The 27,905-nt window shown below is 44.3% G+C and overlaps 8 non-coding genes across 8 annotated transcripts; all 8 read right to left on the reverse strand.

The window, feature by feature from the left end:
- Positions 1–1,834: 1,834 nt before the first annotated feature.
- TRNAR-UCU (transfer RNA arginine (anticodon UCU)) lies at positions 1,835–1,907 on the reverse strand. Its single transcript has one exon. It is a non-coding gene; the product is annotated as a tRNA-Arg (tRNA).
- Positions 1,908–4,560: 2,653 nt separating this feature from the next.
- Positions 4,561–4,633, reverse strand: TRNAR-UCU (transfer RNA arginine (anticodon UCU)). The gene has a single exon. It is a non-coding gene; the product is annotated as a tRNA-Arg (tRNA).
- Positions 4,634–8,560: 3,927 nt separating this feature from the next.
- On the reverse strand, positions 8,561–8,633 carry TRNAR-UCU (transfer RNA arginine (anticodon UCU)). Its single transcript has one exon. It is a non-coding gene; the product is annotated as a tRNA-Arg (tRNA).
- A 1,807-nt stretch (positions 8,634–10,440) lies between these two features.
- On the reverse strand, positions 10,441–10,525 carry TRNAR-UCU (transfer RNA arginine (anticodon UCU)). Its single transcript has one exon. It is a non-coding gene; the product is annotated as a tRNA-Arg (tRNA).
- A 4,396-nt stretch (positions 10,526–14,921) lies between these two features.
- Positions 14,922–14,994, reverse strand: TRNAR-UCU (transfer RNA arginine (anticodon UCU)). Its single transcript has one exon. It is a non-coding gene; the product is annotated as a tRNA-Arg (tRNA).
- Positions 14,995–17,662: 2,668 nt separating this feature from the next.
- Positions 17,663–17,735, reverse strand: TRNAR-UCU (transfer RNA arginine (anticodon UCU)). Its single transcript has one exon. It is a non-coding gene; the product is annotated as a tRNA-Arg (tRNA).
- A 3,951-nt stretch (positions 17,736–21,686) lies between these two features.
- TRNAR-UCU (transfer RNA arginine (anticodon UCU)) lies at positions 21,687–21,759 on the reverse strand. Its single transcript has one exon. It is a non-coding gene; the product is annotated as a tRNA-Arg (tRNA).
- Positions 21,760–23,569: 1,810 nt separating this feature from the next.
- TRNAR-UCU (transfer RNA arginine (anticodon UCU)) lies at positions 23,570–23,642 on the reverse strand. The gene has a single exon. It is a non-coding gene; the product is annotated as a tRNA-Arg (tRNA).
- Between the last annotated feature and the right edge of the window lie 4,263 nt (positions 23,643–27,905).

Here is a 27,905-nt window from a genome sequence, read left to right on the forward strand (position 1 = left end):
CAGAGCCGGAAATCGAATCGTGGCCTTCGGGTGTGACAGCTAATCACTACACCACAGAGGAGGACATTATTATTCTTATTCTTCTTCTTATTATTATTATTATTATGCCGCCTCTGTGGTGTAGTGGTTAGCGTGATTAGCTGCCACCCCCGGAGGTCCGGGTTCGATTCCCGGCTCTGCCACGAAATTTGAAAAGTGGTACGAGGGCTGGAGCGGGATCCACTCAGCCTCAGGAGGTCAACTGAGTAGAGGTGGGTTCGATTCCCACCTCAGCCATCCTCGAAGTGGTTTTCCGTGGTTTCCCACTTCACCTCCAGGCGAATGCCGGGATGGTACCTAACTTAAGGCCACGGCCGCTTCCTTCCCTCTTCCTTGCCTATACCTTCCAATCTTCCCATCCTCCTACAAGGCCCCTGTTCAATAGCAGGTGAGGCCGCCTGGGCGAGGTCCTGGTCATACTCCCCAGTTAAATCCCCCGACCAAGAGTCTGAAGCTCCAGGACACTGCCCTGGAGGCGGTAGAGATGGGATCCCTCGCTTAGTCCGAGGGAAAAACCGAACCTGGAGGGAAAACAGATGATGATTATTATTATTATTATTATTATTATTATTATTATTATTATTATTATTATTATTATTATCAAGCGCCTTTTTGGTGTTTGGTTAGTGTGATTAGCTGCCACCCCCCAGAGGGTGGCTTCGTTTCCCGGCTCTGCCAAAAAATCTGAAAAGTGGTACGAGGGCTGGAACAGGTGCTCCTCAGCCTCGGGAAGTCAACTGAAAAGAAGGTGTTCGAATCCCACCGCAGCCATCCTCGAAGTGAGTTTCCGTGCTTTCCCACTTCTCATCCAAGCGAATCCCGGGATAATTCTTTACTTAAGGGCACGACTGCTTCCTTCCCTACCAGGCGAGTTAACCGTGCGGTTAAGGGCGCTCAGTTGTGAGCTGGCATCCGGGAGATAGAAGGTTCGAGTTACACTGTCGGCAGCCATGAAGATAGTTTCCCATCGTTTCCCATTTTAACACCAGGCAAATGCTGGGGCTGTGTCTTATTTAAAGCCACGGCCGCTTCCTTTTCACTCCTAGCCCTTTCATATCCCATCGTCACCATAAAACCTATCTGTGTCGGCGCGACGAAAGGTTAGTTCCAAACAGAAGAAAGCTTCCTTCCCTCTTCCTTGTCTATCCATTCCATTCTTCCCATCCCCCATAAGGTCTTGTTCAGCATAGCAGGACACTGCCCTGAGGGTGTAGTGGTGCGATCCCTCGCTGAATCCGGGGAAACCCGACCCTGGAGTGTATACGGATAAAAAAATAATAAATGTAATACAGGAACCGTCTAAGCGGTGTACTTGTTACTGTGATTAGATGCCAGACCCGGTTCTCCATTCATTTGTAGGACCATACAAACTAACATACCATTTGAGTTAAAGCTTCCACAGTCTATTGAACTAAAATTACGTTCTTCATGTACATTATGTGCAAGTTGCTGATATATCGAATAACGTGGTGTCACTTTTGAGTCTCTCCAGCAGTTACGATCGTATTCAAACATCGGCAACATGTATACGATATATATATATATACGTCAAACAAAGGCTCCGTCAAAATACAATGAACGACGTCATTTTGCGATTTCCTCTTTTTCATAATCCAAGGGCCTACACAATTCACGGACATTTCAAATTATTTGCAATTGTTCCATTTTCGAGTGAGGTATTCCAACGTGGCCGATTAAAATTGTAAACTTGGATCACGTGGAAGCGGAACGAGTTTACATGGCTTTACTCTTAAACTATAGAAGGTATTTATGTGCTCTTCTTGCTTAAAATTACCGTCCCTTGTGGGGATCGAACCCACGACCTTTGGATTAGAAGTCCAACGCGCTTTCCTCTGCGCCAAAGGGACTACGTTCACTATGTTCTGTAATCAGTGTAGTGAGGACCCTGATTCTTTTTGTAATTTTCGAACGTTTTTTTTTGGTTGCTATAATTATGCTTTATTTCGCAACGACACTGATATGTCTTATGGCGACGATGTGAGAGGAAAGGCCTACGAATGGGAAAGAAGCGGCCCTGGTCTTAATTAAGGTACAGACCCAGCACTTGCCTGGTGTGAAAATGGGAAACCACGGAAAACCATCTCCAGGTCTGCCGACAGTGGGGTTCGTACCCACTGTCACCCGATTACTGGTACTGGATACTGACCGCACTTAAGCGAATGCAGCTATCGATCTCGGTATTTACGAAAATAATATCCATGAAGTGAAGAAGGATTATACGCGGGTTGTATCTAAGCGGACCGTGTTCAAATCCCGGCTCTACCACGAAATTTGAAAGTATTTCGTGGGTTGCAACGGGATCCACTCAACCTCGTGGGGTCAACTGAGTAGAGGTGGGTTCGAGTCACACCTCAGCCATCCTGGAAGTGGTTTTACGTGGTTTCCCACTTCTCCTCTAGGCAAATGCCGGGATGGTACTTAAGGCCACCGCCGCTTCCTTCCCTATTCCTTGCCTGTCCCTTCCAACCTTCCCATCCTCCACAAGGCTTTGACGCCTGCCCTGCGAGACCTGAATTTGGAAGTGTATCTATTGTTGCTATCGACAAAAAAGCACGTACAATAGTGATCCACATAAGAGACACAATCCTGTCCACGGATATACGATGATAACCATACCAAGAATATCAACAACAATAAAATAGTTAATAATAATAATAATAATAATAAATATGAATCTAATATCTTACATTTAAGAGGAATGTATAATGACTGTCCTGATACCTGGTCTCTGATGAATTCACTATATGGAACTAAATGTACCATATCTCAAGTGACTGCACTTTTTACTTATCACGTGTACCTTTAGAATACAGTATAATTTTGATCATTAACTGCAGACAAAGCAGTCTCTTTGGCGCAGAAGGAAGCGCGTTGGACTTCTAACCCAAAGCTCGTGGTTTCGGTCCCTACAAGAGACCGTAATTTGTATGTCCGCTTCTGTGTTGTAGTGGTTGGTGTGATTAGCTGCTACCCGGGAGGCCTGCCTTCGATTTCCAGCTCTGCCAAGAACTTTGAAAAGTGGTAGGAGGAATGGAACCGGATCAACTTAGCCTCGGGAGATGAGCTGAGTTCGATTCTCTCCTCAGCCATCCTCGAAGTGGTTTTCCGTGGTTTCCCACTTTTCATCGAGACAAGTGCCGGGATGACACGTAATGTGAAATGTTTAATGAGTTCACCCTATTTAGGTAGAACGCTGGACATGAGAGCAGGCAAACAGCCGGCACTCCAATGACAACCTGTATATACATATGTTATTAATAACCTTAATTTTAGATCTGTAGTGACAAGTGTGTTCCAACAACACCGCATAGAGGGACTTCGACAGGCGGAAGAAGATAGCCTCTTGCATGCAAGGCTTGGCTCTAACTCCCCCTCTCCAAAAGGAGACTTGGCACCAGGGACTGCTGGCTGCTGGACAATGGGACGAACCTGTGGCCCAAAGCCCAGACGCCACCAGACCCGAGCCGACCCGGCAGTGACAAGAAGGACTGATCCCCATAATAACAGAAAATGGCAAGGAAATGGTTATGATTGCATGACACTTATTCCTAACTAACACAACCTCGGGTCTTCTTCCAGCCCACTTCCTTACATGTGCTATCAAAAAACGTCAGGATTTACATGTAGGTTCTCTCTTCTTTCTGCCTATGTGGTTTTTCCCTGACCCTTCAATACCACACATCAACACCACGTTACCTAACACAAACTCTTGCCGTGGTAGCGAGCCTGACTCGGAAACCGGCAGATACTCCTTGTATCACTTCCCACTCCTCCCTGCTATCTCTTTCTTCTTGTTAGAAATAACAGCATGTCGGAGGCCATGTAGATTGAGTCGATGGTCACGCGGGGGGAGCGGCCTTTGGGGGCCCCGCGAAAAAAAAATAGAAATATATTATCTACATATTAATGAAAAACGTTTTACAAAGAAAGTGAATAACTAAATATTCAAATACATACAAATCCAAACAGCACTGGATAGAATTGCAAGCAGTCTGAATTATCCATGAAACCTTCGGTTTTCATATCTGTATAGTTGACAGCTGGACTATACGGCCTATACGAAAACGGCTCGATGATTATGCTTTCTGTTTAAAGGGACCTAGCATACAAGTCATCGACCCATGAAAAACGGTATCGTTAGAGTAGGCAAGACCTGTGTCAAATGTTCCAACGTTATTTTTCTAGCAAAAGGCTAAATATATCATCGCGATAGTTTGGGGGTAATGACTTGTCCTCAGAAACGACCCGAACCCGAATAAATGTGATGTTCCCCCTGTAAGTGCATGATACTGTCGATTATTAAATACCAACCCATATGTATGAAATAACAAAAAAAGCCGATTCTTCACTTTACATTGAGCTGTAACATCAGCCCACAGAGTGCGTTGCCGTGCTGTCGTATGCTTTATTTTACCCAGAGCCGCTGATGGATTTGCCATGAACTCAATAATCTCGTTCTCTTCACTCTGCCAGTCAAGTTACTTGTCTGTCAAAATTACTCGTCCCTTGTGGGAATCGAACCCACGACCTTCGGATTAGAAGTCCAACGCGCTATCCTCTGCGCTAAAGGGACAACGGAATTCAACAATAAGTAGCAAGAGAAGTGTAGGTTAAACGATAAAAGCAAACTTGAAGAACAATACCCCGATAAGAACGACTGATTGTGAGTAGATTTTAACACTTACCACCTCATGTGAGTTGGAATGACAGGGAATATTTTATATCTCTACTTAAATTCGTTCATCTCATGACATTGTTTTCTTCCTTTCTTAATCTGTTTACCTTCCAGGGTCGGTTTTTCCATCGGACTCAATGAGGGACCCCATCTCTATTGCTCAAGGGCAGTGTCCTAGAGTGTGAGATTTTTGGTCAGGGGATACAACCGGGGAAAAGGACCAGTACCTCGCCCAGACGGACTCACCTGCTATGAGGAACAGGGGCCTTGTAAGGGTATGAAAAGTTTGGGAAGGATACACAAGGATGAGGGAAGGAAGCGGCGCAGCCTTACGTACCATCCCGGTATTTGTCAAGAGAACAAATTGAGAACCATTTCGATGTTGAGTGAGGAGGGAATCGAACCAGCCTCGACTCAGTTGACATCCCGAGGCTGAGAGGATACAGTTCCAGGCCTCATACCACTTTTCAAATTTGGTAGCAGAGCCGGGAATCGAATCGTGGCCTCCGGGTGTGGCAGCTAATCACTACACCACAGAGGAGGACATTATTGTTATTATGATGATGATGATTATTATTATTATTATTATTATTATTATCATCATCATCATCTGTCTAGCCTCCAGGTTCGGTTTTTCCCTCGGACTTAGCGAGGGATCCCACCTCTACCGCTTCAAGGGCAGTGTCCTGGAGCTTCAGACTCCTGGTCGGGGGATATAACTGTGGAGTATGACCAGTACCTCGCCCAGGCATCCTCACCTGCTATGCTGAACAGGGGCCTTTTGGAGGGATGGGAAGATTGGAAGGGATAGGCAAGGAAGAGGGAAGGAAGCGGCCGTGGCCTTAAGTTAGGTACCATCCCGGCATTTGCCTGGAGGAGAATTGGGAAACCACGGAAAACTACTTCCAGGATGGCTGAGGTGGGAATCGAACCCACCTCTACTCAGTTGACCTCCCGAGGCTGAGTGGACTCCGTGCCAGCCCTCGTACCACTTTTCAAATTTCGTGGCAGAGCCGGGAATCGAACCCGAGCCTCCGGGGGTGGCAGCTAATCACGCTAACCACTACCTCACAGAGGCGATTATTATTATTATTATTATTATTATTATTATTATTATTATTATTATTATTACCGTGTTTTTGTGGTAGTTAGGCGTGAAAGAAGGTGCGGGTGTGGACGGGTCTCAAGCTACGAAATTAGAGTTCATGTAAAATTTAACAAGGTTATATTTTCTTTTCAAAATTAAGAAATAACACGAATGGCAGGTACAGAGTAGCAAGGAAACAAATTACAATTACAGTATTCACAAGATTTGGGCTTCGAGCCCCTAACTCACAATTCTTGGGCAATCAGCCCAACCTTACTCCAAAATAAGTTTTAACAGAGGGGCAGAAAACCCCATTCATGCCTAGGAGCACTTGCTCCAAAATAACACAGAAAAGCCTCATCGAGGCATACAACACTCAATTTTCAAAAAAAGAGCCACTCGCTCTCAAGCTTAAGCCTATCAAAGGCCACACCAAACTCAACTTTCAAGTTGTCCTCAAAGGACATATACACAGGGGTAACATACCCAACCTACTGAGGTCTATTAAGTGAGAAAAAGGTTAATTACTTGACCTCTAAAATAACAATATGAGAGGAGGCGAACTTGCGCTCCTAATACACTTTGTTTAAAACCTACTTGGCACTAGGCCTTTAATGCGTGGGCTAATCCCATACTAAAGAGGTGACTTTAGAAAAGAGCTTAACGTTAACGAAGAATAGGTTGAGGAAAAATAAGTTCACCTCAAAACAATATGATTGGGAGCTCGAGAGGGTTAAGCACTCTCTATCCCGATATGCAGTTTAAAGATAGAATAGAGACATTTTAAGGAAGGTTACATTATGGAAAAACTTCGGACCAGCCCCGAGAGTTAAACTGCTGAGCTAGCAAAGAAAGAAGTTATTAATTGTTGTTGACCGCTGCCGAAGAAAGAGGCGCTTCCCGCCCCCTGCTATGTACTTTACACACTGAAAGATGGAACAGAAGTGGCGCCGAGACCCAAAAATCAGCAGTTTATATACTCTCGCGGAAAGTTCGAGGCGTTTCAGGAAGGAAAACACCCGCCCACAATCATTTTATTGGTGGATAACGAAAACCCCTACACAATATGAAGAAGAAACATATTATTGGTGGAAAATTAATTAAAGAAATTCGGGATTGGCTAGATACAAAACAAGGAGAAAGAAAGGGTTAATATTGCCAACTTAAACAATGACTGAAAGAAATTTAGCAAAGAACAAACTTTTGAAATTAAATTTTCTCCAAAAAAAAAAAACCAGTTCTTTCACTCCGCACTAGGGTGCACTATTGTTGATCTTCAGTAGTGTCCTCTAGAAGAGAAAGTTCACACTTCTTATTACAAGCAAAACAAAAATACGTCGAAAATGACACAGTTCAAAAACTCCAAAATTTCCAGGTAGTGACATCTTCTGAGAAAGTAGAAAATTAATACCGTCGATCAAGTTCAGACTTCCTCCAGCAGAGGAGTTTCAACTGGCGCACATTTTGAATTAGCGGCGTGAAGGTGTACCGCCCGGTACAATTATTATTATTATTATTATTATTATTATTATTATTATTATTATTATTATTATTATTATTATTATTATTAATCACAGTTTTGGTGTATTGGTTAGTGTGATTAGCTGCCACCCCCTAGAGGCTGGTTTCGTTTCCCGACTCTGCCAAGAAATCTGAAAAGTGGTACGAGGGCTTGAACAGGGGCTCCTCAGCCTCGGGAGGTCAACTGATAAGAGGGTCTCCGATCACTTCTCAATCATCCTCGAAGTGAGTTTCCGTGGTTACCCACTTCTCCTCCAAGCAAATCCCGGGATGATTCCTAACTTAATGGCACGACAGCTTCCTTCCCTACCGGGCGAGTTGGCCGTGCGGTTAAGGGCGCGCAGTTGTGAGCTTGCATCCGGGAGATAGTGGGTTCGAATCACACTGTCGGCAGCCCTGAAGATAGTTTCCCTTGGTTTCCAATTTTCACACCAGGCAAATGCTGGGGCTGTGCCTTATTGAAAGCAACGACCGCTTCCTTTCCACTCCTAGCCCTTTCCTATCCCATTGTCACCATAAAACCTATCTGTGTCGGTGGGACGAAAGGCAAGTTCCAAAAGGAAAAAAGCTGCCTTACCTCTTCCTTGTCTATCCATTCCTTTCTTCCCATCCCCAATAAGGCCTTGTTCAGCATAGCAGGACACTGCCCTGAGGGGGTAGAGGTGTGATCCCTCGCTGAGTCCGGGGGAAACCAGTCCCTGGAGGCTTTACGTATAAAATAATAATAAATGTAATACAGGAACCGTCTAATCGGTGTACTGGTTACTGTGATTAGATGCCAGACCCCGCTCTCCATTCATTTGTAGAACCATACAAACTAACATACCATTTGAGTTGAAGCTTCCACAGTCTATTGAACTTCATCTACATTATGTGCAAGTTGCTGATATATCGAATAAAGTAGTGTCACTTTTGAGTCTCTCCAGGCAGATACGATCGTATTCAAAACATCGGCAACATATATATACGTCAAACAAAGACTGTGTCAAAACAGAATGAAGGACGTCATTTTGCGATTTCTCCTTTTTTCATAATCCAAGTGCCTACACTAGTCACGGACATTTCAAATTATTTGCAATTGTTCCATATTCGAGTGAGGTACTCCAACCTGGCCGTTTAAAATTGTAAACTTGGATCACGTGGAAACGGAACGAGTTTACATGACTTTACTCTTACACTATAGAAGTTATTTATGTGCTCTTCTTGCTTAAAATTACCGTCCCTTGCGGGGATCGAACCCACGACCTTTGGATTAGAAGTCCAACGCGCTTTCCTCTGCGCCAAAGGGACTACGCTCACGATGTTCTGTAATCAGTGTAGTAAGGACCCTGATTCTTTTTTTTATTTTCGAAAGATTTTTGTTGCTACAATTATGCTTTATTTCGCACCGACACATATATGCCTTATGGCGACGATGTGAGAGGAAAGGCCTACGAATGGGAAGGAAGCGGCCGTGGTCTTAATTAAGGTACGAACCCAGCACTTGCCTGGTGTGAAGATGGGAAACCACGGAAAACCATCTCAGGTCTGCCGATACTGGGGTTCGCATCCACTATCTCCCGAATACTGGATACTGACCGCACTTAAGCGAATGCAGCTATCGAGCTCGGTATTTTCGAAAATAATTCCCATGAGGTGAAGAAGGATTCTACGCGGGTTATCCAAGCGGGCCGGTTTCAAATCCCGGCCCTACCACGAAATTTGAAAAGTGGTTCGTGGGTTGGAACGGGATTCCCTCAGCCTCGTGGGATCAAATGAGTAGATGTGGGTTCGAGTCACACGTCAGCCATCCTGGAAGTGGTTATCCGTGGATTCCCACTTCTCCTCCAGGCAAATGCCGGGATGGTACATAAGGCAACCGCCGCTTCCTTCCCTATTCCTTGCATGTCTCTTCCAAACTTCCAATCCCAGTCCTACAGTGCTAGTCCTACAGTTATGTACAGGGGATTGCGGGTGAAGACTGACATAATGCAAGTGAGCCGCCTTTGCACTGTACTAGTCCTCCTTCCCACTTTTAACCCCCGAACCAAAGCCCCGCGCTCCAGGACATTCCACTTAAGACGGTAGAGGTTGGTTCCCTCGCTGAGTTCGAGGAAAAACCCGAACCGGACGGTATAGGAAAGAAAGAGGAAGGTAGAAATATATTATCTACATATTAATGAAAAACGTTTTAAAAGGAAAGTGAATAACTAAACATTCAAATACATAAAAATCCAAACAACACTGGATATAATTGCAAGCGGTCTGAATTAAGCATGAAACCTTCTGTTTTCATATCCGTATCGTTGCCAGGAGCCTCCGTGGCTCAGACGGCAGCGCGTCAGCCTCTCACCGCCGGGTACCGTGGTTTAAATCCCGGTCACTCCATGTGAGACTTGTGCTGGGCAAAGCGGAGGCAGGACAGGCTTTTCTCCGGATACTCCGGTTTTCCCTGTCATCTTTTATCCCGGCAACACTCTCCATTATCATTTCATAGCATCTATCACTCATTAACATAAATCACTTTGGGTAGTGGCGACCCCATCGTAATAACAGCCTATATCTGATTCATTCATTACATCCCTGACCCGGTCAAAACTGGAAAACACGTTGTAAGTTTTCATTTTTTCACCGTTGCCAACTGGACTATACGGCCTATACGAAAACGGCTCGATGATCATGCTTTTTGTTTAAAGGGACCTAACATACAAGTCATCAACGCCAAGAAAACGGTATCGTTATAGTAGACAAGACCTGTATCAAATATTATAACGTTATTTTTCTAGCAAATGGCTAAATACATGGTCGCGATAGTTTGGCAAGGTTATATTGGGGGTAATGACTTGTCCTCAGAAACGACCCGAACCCGAATAAATGTGATGTTCTCCCTGTAAGTGCATGATACTGTCGATTATTAAGTACCAAGCCATATGTATGAAATAAAATAGCAAAAGGCCGATTCCTCACTTTACATTGAGCTGTAAGATCAGCCCCCAGCGTGTATTGCGGTGCTGTCGTATGCTTTATTTTATCCCGATCCGTTTATGGATTTGCCTTGAACTCAATAACCTCGTTCTCTGTATTCTGCCAGTCAAGTTACTTGTCTGTCAAAATTACTCGCCTCTTGTGGGAATCGAACCCACGACCTTTGGATTAGAAGTCCAACGCGCTCTCCTCTGCGCTCTCCTCTGCGCTAAAGGGACAATGGACTTCGCCAGCATGTAGCAAGAGAAGTCTAGGTCAAACGATAAAAGCAAACTTGAAGAACAATACCCCGATAAGAACAACTGATTGTGAGTAGATTTAAAAACTTACCAAATCCTGTGAGTTGGAATGACAGGGAATATTTTATTTCTCTAGTCAAATTCGTTCCTCTCATGACATTGTTTTCTTCCTTTCTTAATCTGTTTACCTTCAAGGGTCGGATTTTCCCTCGGACTCACGAGGGAGCGGTACGAAGTCGGACGGCGAATTTCGATTTGATTTTTACATATTCGTATAGGTCTTTTTAAGCTGAAACAGGTAGTGGAAGTCTAATTTTTCGCTGGTCGTTTTTAAGGGGCCATTTGGTAGCTCAAAGTTGGCGGTGCGCGCAATGAATTGTACAGTACATGCCGGCACACGTCAGCGCTCACAGCCAGCGGCTGTCTTGCCTCGCCTTCCCTCTCCACTCCTTCGGTTCTCCTCTCTCCCCCACCACATAGGGCTGCCTACAGTTATGTACAGGGGATTGCGGGTGAAGACTGACATTTTATTTACAAAGATGAATTCATTATGGAATAAACAAACAATAAAAATTGTTTACAAATCACTACTTAACATACAAATAATACATAATCAAATATCTTCTGCATCATCATGACATTCAAAGTGTTCAAGAAATGACTTTATTCTAACACAGTCTGGCACTGGTCCATTGTTCATGGCATGATAGTGAAAATCTAACACAAAATGTGAATAACAAAACACAAGACAACAATGTGCGCACCTTATAAACGAAAAATTGGTACAACCATTTCCAGCACACTTTGTATCAGTCAAATCATGAAAATTCATTTGCGAGACAGTATGAAATTGTGGTATATTGTCATTAATGGAATAACCACCTGCTTTCCAAGCATATTTCAGCATTGGTACAAAACAATCAGCTTGTAATTGGTTATGCGCTAGTATTTGACAAGTTATAATGAAAGGTCTGTTTTTGGGTTTTAATTTTGACTGGCCGTATAAATTCCTTACCCAGCAAATGTTGTCCATTCGACGGACTAAACATTTTATTTGGCGGAAGAGTCCCAGATCACACGGCTGGCAAAGATACGTACCGGTACGGTGATTCCTTTCGGTATGTATTCAATTTGTACATGTCTGTTCGTCAGGGATTCAAGTTGTGCATTCTTGCCCTGGCCACTGAATGAATCTATGAGAAGAAGATTTCTTCCGTCTTCCTGTAATTGCGGATGGAAAACGTTTTGAAACCAGTCACGTACATGCCCTTTCCCCATTTTCCCGGAAGATGAATAATCAATTACGACATATTTGAAGGCATCCATGTAGGCTTTGATACTTTCTTGTACTCTAGGTCCAAACTTTCCATTAATTTCTTTGAAAACGATCAAGAACAAATGTCCCATTTCTCCGGCTTTAGAAATGTGATATTGCACTGAGTGGGAGTGCGTAAAACTATTTCGGCAAACAAGCGTAACAAGAAAGTCTTTAACACCACGAAAATCATAACTTCTCTGTGTTGCCATTTCGTACTCAAATCGGGACTGGTCCGAATTCCAGATATTGGCATCCGGGATCTCTTTCTTTTCTTGCAATTCATTAATGAATGTTAGAAACTTTTTAGCCACTTTGTGTCACACGGGGTACTTCTTCGTCTGTTTTAAACGTTGTTCTGACTAGTTTGGTTACTTTTCGGAACCGAATTTTCAAACGCCTTTTAAGGTTTGTCAAGTATGATTCGCTTTGGAGAGAGTGTTTGGGGCAATAGAACTCTCTACCCTCACCAATCCAACGCTCAATGTCCGATTTTGCGACATATAAATAACGCATCCTTGCCTTGGTGAACTCTTCTTTCACATAAGCTCGAACCATCGCACATTTCCTAATTTCTCCATTGTGTTCAACGTGGTTGACGATTCCATAAATTTGTGGCCGAGTTTTCTTATACTTCCGTACGACGTACATAGATCCTTGTTCCTTTATTTTTTGATACATGTCCAACAATGAATCGGAATCATAATCTTCCACTGACTTACAGGGTCTTCCTCGGCCATCACAGGACTTGTCATCTTCGTCAAACTTATCTCCGTGTTTGCGTTAATTCGGTGTTGTTGTCCCATTCTCAACGCCATCTTCGTCTTCTGAATCAACGAAAACGGCTCCTTCCCCCTGAATAAAATCACATTTTCCCTCCAAAATTGCATCAAACATTGTCTTTATTTGTATATACATGGTTTTCTCTCTATCAGAAAGCTCTGTAGCTTCCTGAAAATTAACACCGTAGGCATTAACAAGAGCTGCAATAATGTTGCAAGCGGCCATAACAAAGTGCCAATGCGATCTCCTGTATGTAGAATAGCCATCAGTCATGGAGAACTTGACCGAATAGAATAGGACTCGCCGTCTCATATACACAACTGTTGGCAGCCGTATGTGGTGGTGGACAGAGGAGAACCGAAGGACTGGAGAGGGAAGGCGAGGCAGGGCAGTCGCTGGCCGTGAGCGCTGACATGTACCAGCATGTACTGTACAATTGAGGGCGCGCACCGCCAACTTTGAGCCCCCAAATGCCCCCTTAAAAAAACCAGCGAAAAATTAGACTTCCACTACCTGTTTCAGCTTAGAAAGAACTTCGCGAGTATGTAAAAATCGAATCGAAATTCGCGTCCGACTTCGTACCGTTCCCTCGTCAGTGTGCGACTCAACCTCTATTGCCTCAAGGGCAGTGTCCTAGGGCGTGAGACTTTGGGTCTGGTGATACAACCGGAGAGAAGGACCAATACCTCGCCCAGACTGCCTCACCTGCTATGAGGAACAGGGGCCTTGAAAGGGTATGAAATGGTGGAGAGGGTACACAAGGAACAGGGAAGGAAGCGGCCGCAGCCTTAGGTACCATCCCGGCACTTGTCAGGAGAACAAATGGAGAACCAGTTCGATGTTGACTGAGAAGGGAATCGAACCAGCCTCTAATCAGTTGACACCCCGAGGCTGAGCGGACCACGTTCCAGGCCTCATACCACTTTTCAAATTTGGTAGCAGAGCCGGGAATCGAATCGTGGCCCCCGGGTGTGACAGCTAATCACTACACCACAGAGGAGGACATTATTATTATTATTATTATTATTATTATTATTATTATTATTATTATTATTATTATTGTTATTATTACTATTATTATTATTATCAAGCGCCTTTTTGGTGTATTGGTTAGTGTGTTTAGCTGCCACCCCCCAGAGGCTGGCTTCGTTTCCCGGCTCTGCCAAAAAATCTGAAAAGTGGTACGAGGGCTGGAACAGGGGCTCCTCAGCCTCGGGAAGTCAACTGAAAAGAGAGTCTTCGAATCCCACCTCAGCCATCCTCGAAGTGAGTTTCCGTGCTTTCCCACTTCTCCTCCACGCAAATCCCGGGATGATTCTTAACTTAAGGGCACGACTGCCTCATTCCCTACCAGGCGAGTTGGCAGTGCGGTTAAGGGCGCGCAGTTGTGAGCTTGCATCCGGGATATAGAAGGTTCGAGTTACACTGTCGGCAGCCATGAAGATAGTTTCCCATCGTTTCCCATTTTAACACCAGGCAAATGCTGGGGCTGTGTCTTAATTAAAGCCACGGCCGCTTCCTATCCACTCCTAGCCCTTTCCTATCCCATCGTCACCATAAAACCTATCTGTGTCGGCGCGACGAAAGGCAAGTTCCAAAAAGAAGAAAGCTTCCTTCCCTCTTCCTTGTCTATCCATTCCATTCTTCCCATCCCCCATAAGGTCTTGTCCAGCATAGCAGGACACTGCCCTGAGGGGGTAGCGGTGCGATCCCTCGCTGAATCCGGGGAAACCCGACCCTGGAGTGTATACGGATAAAATAATAATAAATGTAATACAGGAACCGTCTAAGCGGTGTACTTGTTACTGCGATTAGATGCCAGACCCGGTTCTCCATTCGTTTGTAGGACCATACAAACTAACATACCATTTGAGTTAAAGCTTCCACAGTCTATTGAACTAAAATTACGTTCTTCATGTACATTATGTGCAAGTTGCTGATATATCGAATAACGTGGTGTCACTTTTGAGTCTCTCCAGCAGTTACGATCGTATTCAAACATCGGCAACATATATACGATATATATACGTCAAACAAAGACTCCGTCAAAATAGAATGAAGGCCGTCATTTTGCGATTTCTTCTTTTTTAATAATCCAAGGGCCTACACAATTCACGGACATTTCAAATTATTTGCAATTGTTCCATATTCGAGTAAGGTATTCCAACGTGGCCGTTTAAAATTGTAAACTTGGATGACGTGGAAGCGGAACGAGTTTACATGGCTTTACTCTTAAACTATAGAAGGTATTTATGTGCTCTTCTTCCTTAAAATTACCGTCCCTTGTTGGGATCGAACCCACGACCTTTGGATTAGAAGTCCAACGCGCTTTCCTCTGCGCCAAAGGGACTACGCTCACTATGTTCAGTGGTCAGTGAAGTGAGAACCCTGATTCTTTTTGTAATTTACGAACTTTTTTTTGTTGCTATAATTATGCTTTATTTCGCAACGACACAGATGTCTTATGGCGACGATGTGAGAGGAAAGGCCTACGAATGGGAAGGAAGCGACCCTGGTCTTAATTAAGGTACGGACCCAGCACTTGCCTGGTGTGAAAACGGGAAACCTCGGAAAACCATCTCCAGGTCTGCCGACAGTGGGGTTCGTACCCACTGTCACCCGATTACTGGTACTGGATACTGACCGCACTTAAGCGAATGCAGCTATCGATCTCGGTATTTACGAAAATAATATCCATGAAGTGAAGAAGGATTATACGCGGGTTGTATCTAAGCGGACCGTGTTCAAATCCCGGCACTACCACGAAATTTGTAAGTATTTCGTAGGTTGCAACGGGATCCACTCAACCTCGTGGGGTCAAATGAGTAGAGGTGGGTTCGAGTCACACCTCAGCCATCCTGACAGTGGTTTTAGTGGTTTCCCACTTCTCCTCCAGGCAAACGCCGGGATGGTACTTAAGGCCACCGCCGCTTCCTTCCCTATTCCTTGCCTGTCCCTTCCAACCTTCCCAACCACCGCAAGGCTTTGACGCCTGCCCTGCGAGACCTCAATTTGGAAGTGTATCTATTGCTGCCATCTACAAAAAAGCACGTACAATAGTGATCCGCATAAGAGACACAATCCTGTCCACGGATATACGATGATAACCATACCAAGAATAACAACAACAATAAAATAATAATAATAATAATAATAATAATAATAATAATAATAACAATAATAATAAATATGAATCTAATATTTTACATTTAAGAGGAATGTATAATGTCTGTCCTGATACCTGGTCTCTGATGAATTCACTATTTGGAACTAAATGTACCGCATCTCAAGTAATTGCACTTTTTACTTTTCACGTGTACATTTAGAATACAGTATAATTTTGATCATTAACTGCAGACAAAGCAGTCTCTTTGGCGCAGAAGGAAGCGCGTTGGACTTCTAACCCAAAGCTCGTGGTTTCGGTCCCTACAAGAGACCGTAATTTGTATGTCCGCTTCTGTGTTGTAGTGGTTGGTGTGATTAGCTGCTACCCGGGAGGCCTGCCTTCGATTTCCATCTCTGCCAAGAACTTTGAAAAGTGGTAGGAGGAATGGAACCGGATCAACTTAGCCTCGGGAGATGAGCTGAGTTCGATTCTCTCCTCAGCCATCCTCGAAGTGGTTTTCCGTGGTTTCCCACTTTTCATCGAGACAAGTGCCGGGATGACACGTAATGTGAAATGTTTAATGAGTTCACCCTATTTAGGTAGAACGCTGGACATGAGAGCAGGCAAACAGCCGGCACTCCAATGACAACCTGTATATACATATGTTATTAATAACCTTAACTTTAGATCTGTAGTGACAAGTGTGTTCCAACAACACCGCATAGAGGGACTTCGACAGGCGGAAGAAGATAGCCACTTGCATGCAAGGCTTGGCACTAACTCCCCCTCTCCAAACGGAGACTTGGCACCAGGGACTGCTGGCTGCTGGACAATGGGACGAACCTGTGGCCCAAAGCCCAGACGCCACCAGACCCGAGCCGACCCGGCAGTGACAAGAAGGACTGATCCCCATAATAACAGAAAATGGCAAGGAAATGGTTATGATTGCATGACACTTATTCCTAACTAACACAACCTCGGGTCTTCTTCCAGCCCACTTCCTTACATGTGCTATCAAAAGACGTCAGGATTTACATGTAGGTTCTCTCTTCTTTCTGCCTATGTGGTTTTTCCCTGACCCTTCAATACCATATATCAACACCACCTTACCTAACACAAACTCTTGCCGTGGTAGCGAGCCTGACTCGGAAACCGGCAGATACGCCTTGTATCACTTCCCACTCCTCCCTGCTATCACTTTTTTCTTCTTAGAAATAACAGCATGTCGGAGGCCATGTAGATTGAGTCGATGGTCACGCGGGGGGAGCGGGCTTTGGGGGCCCCGCGAAAAAAAATAGAAATATAATATCTACATATTAATGAAAAACGTTTTACAAAGAAAGTGAATAACTAAATATTCAAATACATAAAAATCCAAAGAGCACTGGATAGAATTGCAAGCAGTCTGAATTATCCATGAAACCTTCGGTTTTCATATCCGTATAGTTGACAGCTGGACTATACGGCCTATACGAAAACGGCTCGATGATTATGCTTTCTGTTTAAAGGGACCTAACATACAAGTCATCGACCCCTCAAAAACGGTATCGTTAGAGTAGGCAAGACCTGTGTCAAATGTTCCAACGTTATTTTTCTAGCAAAAGGCTAAATATATCATCGCGATAGTTTGGGGGTAATGACTTGTCCTCAGAAACGACCCGAACCCGAATAAATGTGATGTTCCCCCTGTAAGTGCATGATACTATCGATTATTAAATACCAACCCATATGTAGGAAATAACAAAAAAGCCGATTCCTCACTTTACATTGAGCTGTAACATCAGCCCACAGAGTGCGTTGCCGTGCTGTCGTATGCTTTATTTTACCCAGAGCCGCTGATGGATTTGCCATGAACTCAATAATCTCGTTCTCTGCACTCTGCCAGTCAAGTTACTTGTCTGTCAAAATTACTCGTCCCTTGTGGGAATCGAACCCACGACCTTTGGATTAGAAGTCCAACGCGCTATCCTCTGCGCTAAAGGGACAACGGAATTCAACAATAAGTAGCAAGAGAAGTGTAGCTTAAACGATAAAAGCAAACTTGAAGAACAATACCCCGATAAGAACGACTGATTGTGAGTAGATTTTAACACTTACCACCTCATGTGAGTTGGAATGACAGCGAATATTTTATATCTCTAGTTAAATTCGTTCATCTCATGACATTGTTTTCTTTCTTTCTTAGTCTGTTTACCTTCCAGGGTCGGTTTTTCCATCGGACTCAATGAGGGACCCCATCTCTATTGCTCAAGGGCAGTGTCCTAGAGTGTGAGATTTTGGGTCAGGGGATACAACCGGGGAAAAGGACCAGTACCTCGCCCAGACGGACTCACCTGCTATGAGGAACAGGGGCCTTGTAAGGGTATGAAAAGTTTGGGAAGGATACACAAGGATGAGGGAAGGAAGCGGCGCAGCCTTACGTACCATCCCGGTATTTGTCAAGAGAACAAATTGAGAACCATTTCGATGTTGAGTGAGGAGGGAATCGAACCAGCCTCGACTCAGTTGACATCCCGAGGCTGAGAGGACACAGTTCCAGGCCTCATACCACTTTTCAAATTTGGTAGCAGAGCCGGGAATCGAATCGTGGCCTCCGGGTAGGGCAGCTAATCACTACACCACAGAGGAGAACATTATTGTTATTATGATGATGATTATTATTATTATGATTATTATTATTATTATTATTATCATCATCATCATCATCATCTGTCTAGCCTCCAGGTTCGGTTTCTCCCTCGGACTTAGCGAGGGATCCCACCTCTACCGCTTCAAGGGCAGTGTCCTGGAGCTTCAGACTCCTGGTCGGGGGATACAACTGGGGAGTATGACCAGTACCTCGCCCAGGCATCCTCACCTGCTATGCTGAACAGGGGCCTTGTGGAGGGATGGGAAGATTGGAAGGGATAGGCAAGGAAGAGGGAAGGAAGCGGCCGTGGCCTTAAGTTAGGTACCATCCCGGCATTTGCCTGGAGGAGAAGTGAGAAACCACGGAAAACCACTTCCAGGATGGCTGAGGTGGGAATCGAACCCACCTCTACTCAGTTGACCTCCCGAGGCTGAGTGGACCCCGTGCCAGCCCTCGTACCTTTTTTCAAATTTCGTGGCAGAGCCGGGAATCGAACCCGAGCCTCCGGGGGTGGCAGCTAATCACGCTAACCACTACCTCACAGAGGCGATTATTATTATTATTATTATTATTATTATTATTATTTCATTATTATTATTATTATTGTTACCGTGTTTTTGTGGTAGTTAGGCGTGAAAGAAGGTGCGGGTGTGAACGGGTCTCAAGCTACGAAATTAGAGTTCATGTAAAATTTAACAAGGTTATATTTTCTTTTCAAAATTAAGAAATAACACGAATGGCAGGTACAGAGTAGCAAGGAAACAAATTACAATTACAGTATTCACAAGATTTGGGCTTCGAGCCCCTAACTCACAATTCTTGGGCAATCAGCCCAACCTTACTCCAAAATAAGTTTTAACAGAGGGGCAGAAAACCCCATTCATGCCTAGGAGCACTTGCTCCAAAATAACACAGAAAAGCCTCATCGAGGCATACAACACTCAATTTTCAAAAAAAAGAGCCACTCGCTCTCAACTTTAAGCCTATCAAAGGCCACACCAAACTCAACTTTCAAGTTGTCCTCAAAGGACATATACACAGGGGTAACATACCCAACCTACTGAGGTCTATTAAGTGAGAAAAAGGTTAATTACTTGACCTCTAAAATAACAATTTGAGAGGAGGCGAACTTGCGCTCCTAATACACTTTGTTTAAAACCTACTTGGCACTAGGCCATTAATGCAGGGGCTAATCCCATACTAAAGAGGTGACTTTAGAAAAGAGCTTAACGTTAACGAAGAATAGGTTGAGGAAAAATAAGTTCACCTCAAAACAATATGATTGGGAGCTCGAGAGGGTTAAGCACTCTCTATCCCGATATGCAGTTTAAAGATAGAATAGAGACATTTTAAGGAAGGTTACATTATGGAAAAACTTCGGACCCGCCCCGAGAGTTAAACTGCTGAGCTAGCAAAGAAAGAAGTTATTAATTGTTGTTGACCGCTGCCGAAGAAAGAGGCGCTTCCCGCCCCCTGCTATGTACTTTACACACTGAAAGATGGAACAGAAGTGGCGCCGAGACCCAAAAATCAGCAGTTTGTATACTCTCGCGGAAAGTTCGAGGCGTTTCAGGAAGGAAAACACCCGCCCACAATCATTTTATTGGTGGATAACGAAAACCCCTACACAATATGAAGAAGAAACACATTATTGGTGGAAAATTAATTAAAGAAATTCGGGATTGGCTAGATACAAAACAAGGAGAAAGAAAGGGTTAATATTGCCAACTTAAACAATGACTGAAAGAAATTTAGCAAAGAACAAACTTTTGAAATTAAATTTTCTCCAAAAAAAAAAAAAAAACAGTTCTTTCACTCCGCACTAGGGTGCACTATTGTTGATCTTCAGTAGTGTCCTCTAGAAGAGAAAGTTCACACTTCTTATTACAAGCAAAACAAAAATACGTCGAAAATGACACAGTTCAAAAACTCCAAAATTTCCAGGTAGTGACATCTTCTGAGAAAGTAGAAAATTAATACCGTCGATCAAGTTCAGACTTCCTCCAGCAGAGGAGTTTCAACTGGCGCACATTTTGAATTAGCGGCGTGGAGGTGTACCGCCCGGTACAATTATTATTATTATTATTACTATTATTATTATTATTATTATTATTATTATTATTATTATTATTATTATTAATCACAGTTTTGGTGTATTGGTTAGTGTGATTAGCTGCCACCCCCTAGAGGCTGGTTTCGTTTCCCGACTCTGCCAGGAAATCTGAAAAGTGGTACGAGGGCTTGAACAGGGGCTCTTCAGCCTCGGGAGGTCAACTGATAAGAGGGTCTCCGATCACTTCTCAATCATCCTCGAAGTGAGTTTCCGTGGTTACCCACTTCTCCTCCAAGCAAATCCCGGGATGATTCCTAACTTAATGGCACGACAGCTTCCTTCCCTACCGGGCGAGTTGGCCGTGCGGTTAAGGGCGCGCAGTTGTGAGCTTGCATCCTGGAGATAGTGGGTTCGAATCACACTGTCGGCAGCCCTGAAGATAGTTTCCCTTGGTTTCCAATTTTCACACCAGGCAAATGCTGGGGCTGTGCCTTATTGAAAGCAACGACCGCTTCCTTTCCACTCCTAGCCCTTTCCTATCCCATTGTCACCATAAAACCTATCTGTGTCGGTGGGACGAAAGGCAAGTTCCAAAAGGAAAAAAGCTGCCTTACCTCTTCCTTGTCTATCCATTCCTTTCTTCCCATCCCCAATAAGGCCTTGTTCAGCATAGCAGGACACTGCCCTGAGGGGGTAGAGGTGTGATCCCTCGCTGAGTCCGGGGGAAACCAGTCCCTGGAGGCTTTACGTATAAAATAATAATAAATGTAATACAGGAACCGTCTAAGCGGTGTACTGGTTACTGTGATTAGATGCCAGACCCCGCTCTCCATTCATTTGTAGGACCATACAAACTAACATACCATTTGAGTTGAAGCTTCCACAGTCTATTGAACTTCATCTACATTATGTGCAAGTTGCTGATATATCGAATAAAGTAGTGTCACTTTTGAGTCTCTCCAGGCAGATACGATCGTATTCAAAACATCGGCAACATATATATACGTCAAACAAAGACTCCGTCAAAACAGAATGAAGGACGTCATTTTGCGATTTCTCCTTTTTTCATAATCCAAGTGCCTACGCAGGTCACGTACATTTCAAATTATTTGCAATTGTTCCATATTCGAGTGAGGTATTCCAACGTGGCCGTTTAAAATTGTAAACTTGGATCACGTGGAAGCGGAACGAGTTTACATGACTTTACTCTTACACTATAGAAGTTATTTATGTGCTCTTCTTGCTTAAAATTACCGTCCCTTGTGGGGATCGAACCCACGACCTTTGGATTAGAAGTCCAACGCGCTTTCCTCTGCGCCAAAGGGACTACGCTCACGATGTTCTGTAATCAGTGTAGTAAGGACCCTGATTCTTTTTTTTATTTTCGAAAGATTTTTGTTGCTACAATTATGCTTTATTTCGCACCGACACATATATGTCTTATGGCGACGATGTGAGAGGAAAGGCCTACGAATGGGAAGGAAGCGGCCGTGGTCTTAATTAAGGTACAAACCCAGCACTTGCCTGGTGTGAAGATGGGAAACCACGGAAAACCATCTCCAGGTCTGCCGATACTGGGGTTCGAACCCACAATCTCCCGAATACTGGATACTGACCGCACTTAAGTGAATGCAGCTATCGAGCTCGGTATTTTCGAAAATAATTCCCATGAGGTGAAGAAGGATTATACGCGGGTTGTATCTAAGCGGCCCCGTTTCAAATCCCGGCCCTGCAACGAAATTTGAAAAGTGGTTGGTGTGTTAGAACGGGATTCTTCCGGCCTCGTGGGGTCAACTGAGTAGAGGTGGGTTCGAGTCACACGTCAGCCATCCTGGAAGTGGTTATCCGTGGATTCCCACTTCTCCTCCAGGCAAATGCCGGGATGGTACATAAGGCAACCGCCGCTTCCTTCCCTATTCCTTGCATGTCTCTTCCAAACTTCCAATCCCAGTCCTACAGTGCTAGTCCTACAGTTATGTACAGGGGATTGCGGGTGAAGACTGACATAATGCAAGTGAGCCGCCTTTGCACTGTACTAGTCCTCCTTCCCACTTTTAACCCCCGAACCAAAGCCCCGCGCTCCAGGACATTCCACTTAAGACGGTAGAGGTTGGTTCCCTCACTGAGTTCGAGGAAAAACCCGAACCGGACGGTATAGGAAAGAAAGAGAAAGGTAGAAATATATTATCTACATATTAATGAAAAACGTTTTAAAAGGAAAGTGAATAACTAAATATTCAAATACATAAAAATCCAAACAACACTGGATATAATTGCAAGCGGTCTGAATTATGCATGAAATCTTCTGTTTTCATATCCGTATCGTTGCCAGGAGCCTCCTTGGCTCAGAAGGCAGCGCGTCAGCCTCTCACCGCCGGATACCGTGGTTTAAATCCCGGTCACTCCATGTGAGACTTGTGCTGGGCAAAGCGGAGGCAGGACAGGCTTTTCTCCGGATACTCCGGTTTTCCCTGTCGTCTTTCATTCCGGCAACACTCTCCATTATCATTTCATAGCATCTATCACTCATTAACATAAATCACTTTGGGTAGTGGCGACCCCATCGTAATAACAGCCTATATCTGATTCATTCATTACATCCCTGACCCGGTCAAAACTGGAAAACACGTTGTAAGTTTTCATTTTTTCACCGTTACCAACTGGACTATACGGCCTATACGAAAACGGCTCGATGATTATGCTTTTTGTTTAAAGGGACCTAACATACAAGTCATCAACCCCAAGAAAACGGTATCGTTATAGTAGACAAGACCTGTATCAAATATTATAACGTTATTTTTCTAGCAAATGGCTAAATACATAGTCGCGATAGTTTGGCAAGGTTATATTGGGGGTAATGACTTGTCCTCAGAAACGACCCGAACCCGAATAAATGTGATGTTCTCCCTGTAAGTGCATGATACTGTCGATTATTAAGTACCAAGCCATATGTACGAAATAAAATAGCAAAAGGCCGATTCCTCACTTTACATTGAGCTGTAAGATCAGCCCCCAGCGTGTTTTGCGGCCCTGTCGTATGCTTTATTTTACCCAGATCCGTTGATGGATTTGCCTTGAACTCAATGATCTCGTTCTCTGTACTCTGCCAGTCAAGTTACTTGTCTGTCAAAATCTCTCGTCCCTTGTGGGAATCGAACCCACGACCTTTGGATTAGAAGTCCAACGCGCTATCCTCTGCGCTAAAGGGACAACGGACTTCCCCAACATGTAGCAAGAAAAGTCTAGGTCAAACGATAAAAGCAAACTTGAAGAACAATACCCCGACACGAACAACTGATTGTGAGTAGATTTAAAAACTTACCAAATCCTGTGAGTTGGAATGACAGGGAATATTTTATTTCTCTAGTCAAATTCGTTCCTCTCATGACATTGTTTTCTTCCTTTCTTAATCTGTTTACCTTCAAGGGTCGGATTTTCCCTCGGACTCACGAGGGAGCGGTACGAATTCGGACGACGAATTTCGATTTGATTTTTACATATTCGTATAGGTCTTTTTAAGCTGAAACAGGTAGTGGAAGTCTAATTTTTCGCTGGTCGTTTTTAAGGGGCCATTTGGTAGCTCAAAGTTGGCGGTGCGCGCAATGAATTGTACAGTACATGCCGGCACACGTCAGCGCTCACAGCCAGCGGCTGTCTTGCCTCGCCTTCCCTCTCCACTCCTTCGGTTCTCCTCTCTCCCCCACCACATAGGGCTGCCTACAGTTATGTACAGGGGATTGCGGGTGAAGACTGACATTTTATTTACAAAGATGAATTCATTATGGAATAAACAAACAATAAAAATTGTTTACAAATCACTACTTAACATACAAATAATCATCATCATCATCTGTTTACCCTCCAGGGTCGGCTTTTCCCTCGGACTCAGCGAGGGATCCCACCTCTACCGCCTCGGGGGCAGTGTCCTGGAGCTTCAGACTCTTGGTCGGGGGATACAACTGGGGAGAATGACCAGTACCTCGCCCAGGCGGCCTCACCTGCTATGCTGAACAGGGGCCTTGTGGAGGGATGGGAAGATTGGAAGGGATAGGCAAGGAAGAGGGAAGGAAGCGGCCGTGGCCTTAAGTTAGGTACCATCCCGGCATTCGCCTGGAGGAGAAGTGGGAAACCACGGAAAACCACTTCCAGGATGGCTGAGGTGGGAATCGAACCCACCTCTACTCAGTTGACCTCCCGAGGCTGAGTGGACCCCGTTCCAGCCCTCGTACCACTTTTCAAATTTCGTGGCAGAGCCGGGAATCGAACCCGGGCCTCCGGGGGTGGCAGCTAATCACGCTAACCACTACACCACAGAGGCGGACAACATACAAATAATACATAATCAAATATCTTCTGCATCATCATGACATTCAAAGTGTTCAAGAAATGACTTTATTCTAACACAGTCTGGCATTGGTCCATTGTTCATGGCATGATAGTGAAAATCTAACACAAAATGTGAATAACAAAACACAAGACAACAATGTGCGCACCTTATAAACGAAAAATTGGTACAACCATTTCCAGCACACTTTGTATCAGTCAAATCATGAAAATTCATTTGCGAGACAGTATGAAATTGTGGTATATTGTCATTAATGGAATAACCACCTGCTTTCCAAGCATATTTCAGCATTGGTACAAAACAATCAGCTTGTAATTGGTTATGCGCTAGTATTTGACAAGTTATAATGAAAGGTCTGTTTTTGGGTTTTAATTTTGACTGGCCGTATAAATTCCTTACCCAGCAAATGTTGTCCATTCGACGGACTAAACATTTTATTTGGCGGAAGAGTCCCAGATCACACGGCTGGCAAAGATACGTACCGGTACGGTGGTTCCTTTCGGTATGTATTCAATTTGTACATGTCTGTTCGTCAGGGATTCAAGTTGTGCATTTTTGCCCTGGCCACTGAATGAATCTATGAGAAGAAGATTTCATCCGTCTTTCTGTAATTGCGGATGGAAAACGTTTTGAAACCAGTCACGTACATGCCCTTTCCCCATTTTCCCGGAAGATGAATAATCAATTACGACATATTTGAAGGCATCCATGTAGGCTTTGATACTTTCTTGTACTCTAGGTCCAAACTTTCCATTAATTACTTTGAAAACGATCAAGAACAAATGTCCCATTTCTCCGGCTTTAGAAATGTGATATTGCACTGTGTGGAAGTGCGTAAAACTATTTCGGCAAACAAGCGTAACAAGAACGTCTTTAACACCACGAAAATCATAACTTCTCTGTGTTGCCATTTCGTACTCAAATCGGGACTGGTCCGAATTCCAGATATTGGCATCCGGGATCTCTTTCTTTTCTTGCAATTCATTAATGAATGTTAGAAACTTTTTAGCCACTTCGTGTCATACGAGGTACTTCTTCGTCTGTTTTAAAAGTTGTTCTGACTAGTTTAGTTACTTTTCGGAACCGAATTTTCAAACGCCTTTTAAGGTTTGTCAAGTATGATTCGCTTTGGAGAGAGTGTTTGGGGCAATAGAACTCTCTACCCTCACCAATCCAACGCTCAATGTCCGATTTTGTGACATATAAATAACGCATCCTTGCCTTGGTGAACTCTTCTTTCACATAAGCTCGAACCATCGCACATTTCCTAATTTCTCCATTGTGTTCAACGTGGTTGACGATTCCATAAATTTGTGGCCGAGTTTTCTTATACTTCCGAACGACGTACATAGATCCTTGTTCCTTTATTTTTTGATACATGTCCAACAATGAATCGGAATCATAATCTTCCACTGACTTACAGGGTCTTCCTCGGCCATCACAGGACTTGTCATCTTCGTCAAACTTATCTCCGTGTTTGCGTTTTTTCGGTGTTGTTGTCCCATTCTCAACGCCATCTTCGTCTTCTGAATCAACGAAAACGGCTTCTTCCCCCTGAATAAAATCACATTTTCCCTCCAAAATTGCATCAAACATTGTCTTTATTTGTATATACATGGTTTTCTCTCTATCAGAAAGCTCTGTAGCTTCCTGAAAATTAACACCGTAGGCATTAACAAGAGCTGCAATAATGTTGCAAGCGGCCATAACAACGTGCCAATGCGATCTCCTGTATGTAGAATAGCCATCAGTCATGGAGAACTTGACCGAATAGAATAGGACTCGCCGTCTCATATACACAACTGTTGGCAGCCGTATGTGGTGGTGGACAGAGGAGAACCGAAGGAGTGAAAAGGGAAGGCGAGGCAGGGCAGTCGCTGGCCGTGAGCGCTGACATGTACCAGCATGTACTGTACAATTGAGGGCGCGCACCGCCAACTTTGAGCCCCCAAATGCCCCCTTAAAAAAGACCAGCGAAAAATTAGACTTCCACTACCTGTTTCAGCTTAGAAAGAAATTCGCGAATATGTAAAAATCGAATCGAAATTCGCCGTCCGACTTCGTACCGTTCCCTCGTCAGTGCGAGACTCCACCTCTATTGCCTCAAGGGCAGTGTCCTAGGGCGTGAGACTTTGGGTCTGGTGATACAACCGGAGAGAAGGACCAATACCTCGCCCAGACTGCCTCCCCTGCTATGAGGAACAGGGGCCTTGAAAGGGTATGAAATGGTGGAGAGGGTACACAAGGAACAGGGAAGGAAGCGGCCGCAGCCTTAGGTACCATCCCGGCACTTGTCAGGAGAACAAATGGAGAACCAGTTCGATGTTGACTGAGAAGGGAATCGAACCAGCCTCTAATCAGTTGACACCCCGAGGCTGAGCGGACCCCGTCCCAGGCCTCATACCACTTTTCAAATTTGGTAGCAGAGCCGGGAATCGAATCGTGGCCCCCGGGTGTGACAGCTAATCACTACACCACAGAGGAGGACATTATTATTATTATTATTATTATTATTATTATTATTATTATTATTATTATTATTATCAAGCGCCTTTTTGGTGTATTGGTTAGTGTGTTTAGCTGCCACCCCCCAGAGGCTGGCTTCGTTTCCCGGCTCTGCCAAAAAATCTGAAATGTGGTACGAGGGCTGGAACAGGGGCTCCTCAGCCTCGGGAAGTCAACTGAAAAGAGGGTCTTCGAATCCCACCTCAGCCATCCTCGAAGTGAGTTTCCGTGCTTTCCCACTTCTCCTCCAAGCAAATCCCGGGATGATTCGTAACTTAAGGGCACGACTGCTTAATTCCCTACCAGGCGAGTTGGCCGTGCGGTTAAGGGCGCGCAGTTGTGAGCTTGCATCCGGGAGATAGAAGGTTCGAATTACACTGTCGGCAGCCATGAAGATAGTTTCCTATCGTTTCCCATTTCAACACCAGGCAAAGGCTGGGGCTGTGTCTTATTTAAAGCCACGGCCGCTTCCTATCCACTCCTAGCTCTTTCCTATCCCATCGTCACCATAAACCCTATCTGTGTCGGCGCGACGAAAGGCAAGTTCCAAAAAGAAGAAAGCTTCCTTCCCTATTCTTTGTCTATCCATTCCATTCTTCCCATCCCCCATAAGGTCTTGTCCA

Source organism: Anabrus simplex, chromosome 1, assembly GCF_040414725.1.
Source record: "Anabrus simplex isolate iqAnaSimp1 chromosome 1, ASM4041472v1, whole genome shotgun sequence".
Lineage (NCBI taxonomy): Eukaryota > Metazoa > Arthropoda > Insecta > Orthoptera > Tettigoniidae > Anabrus > Anabrus simplex.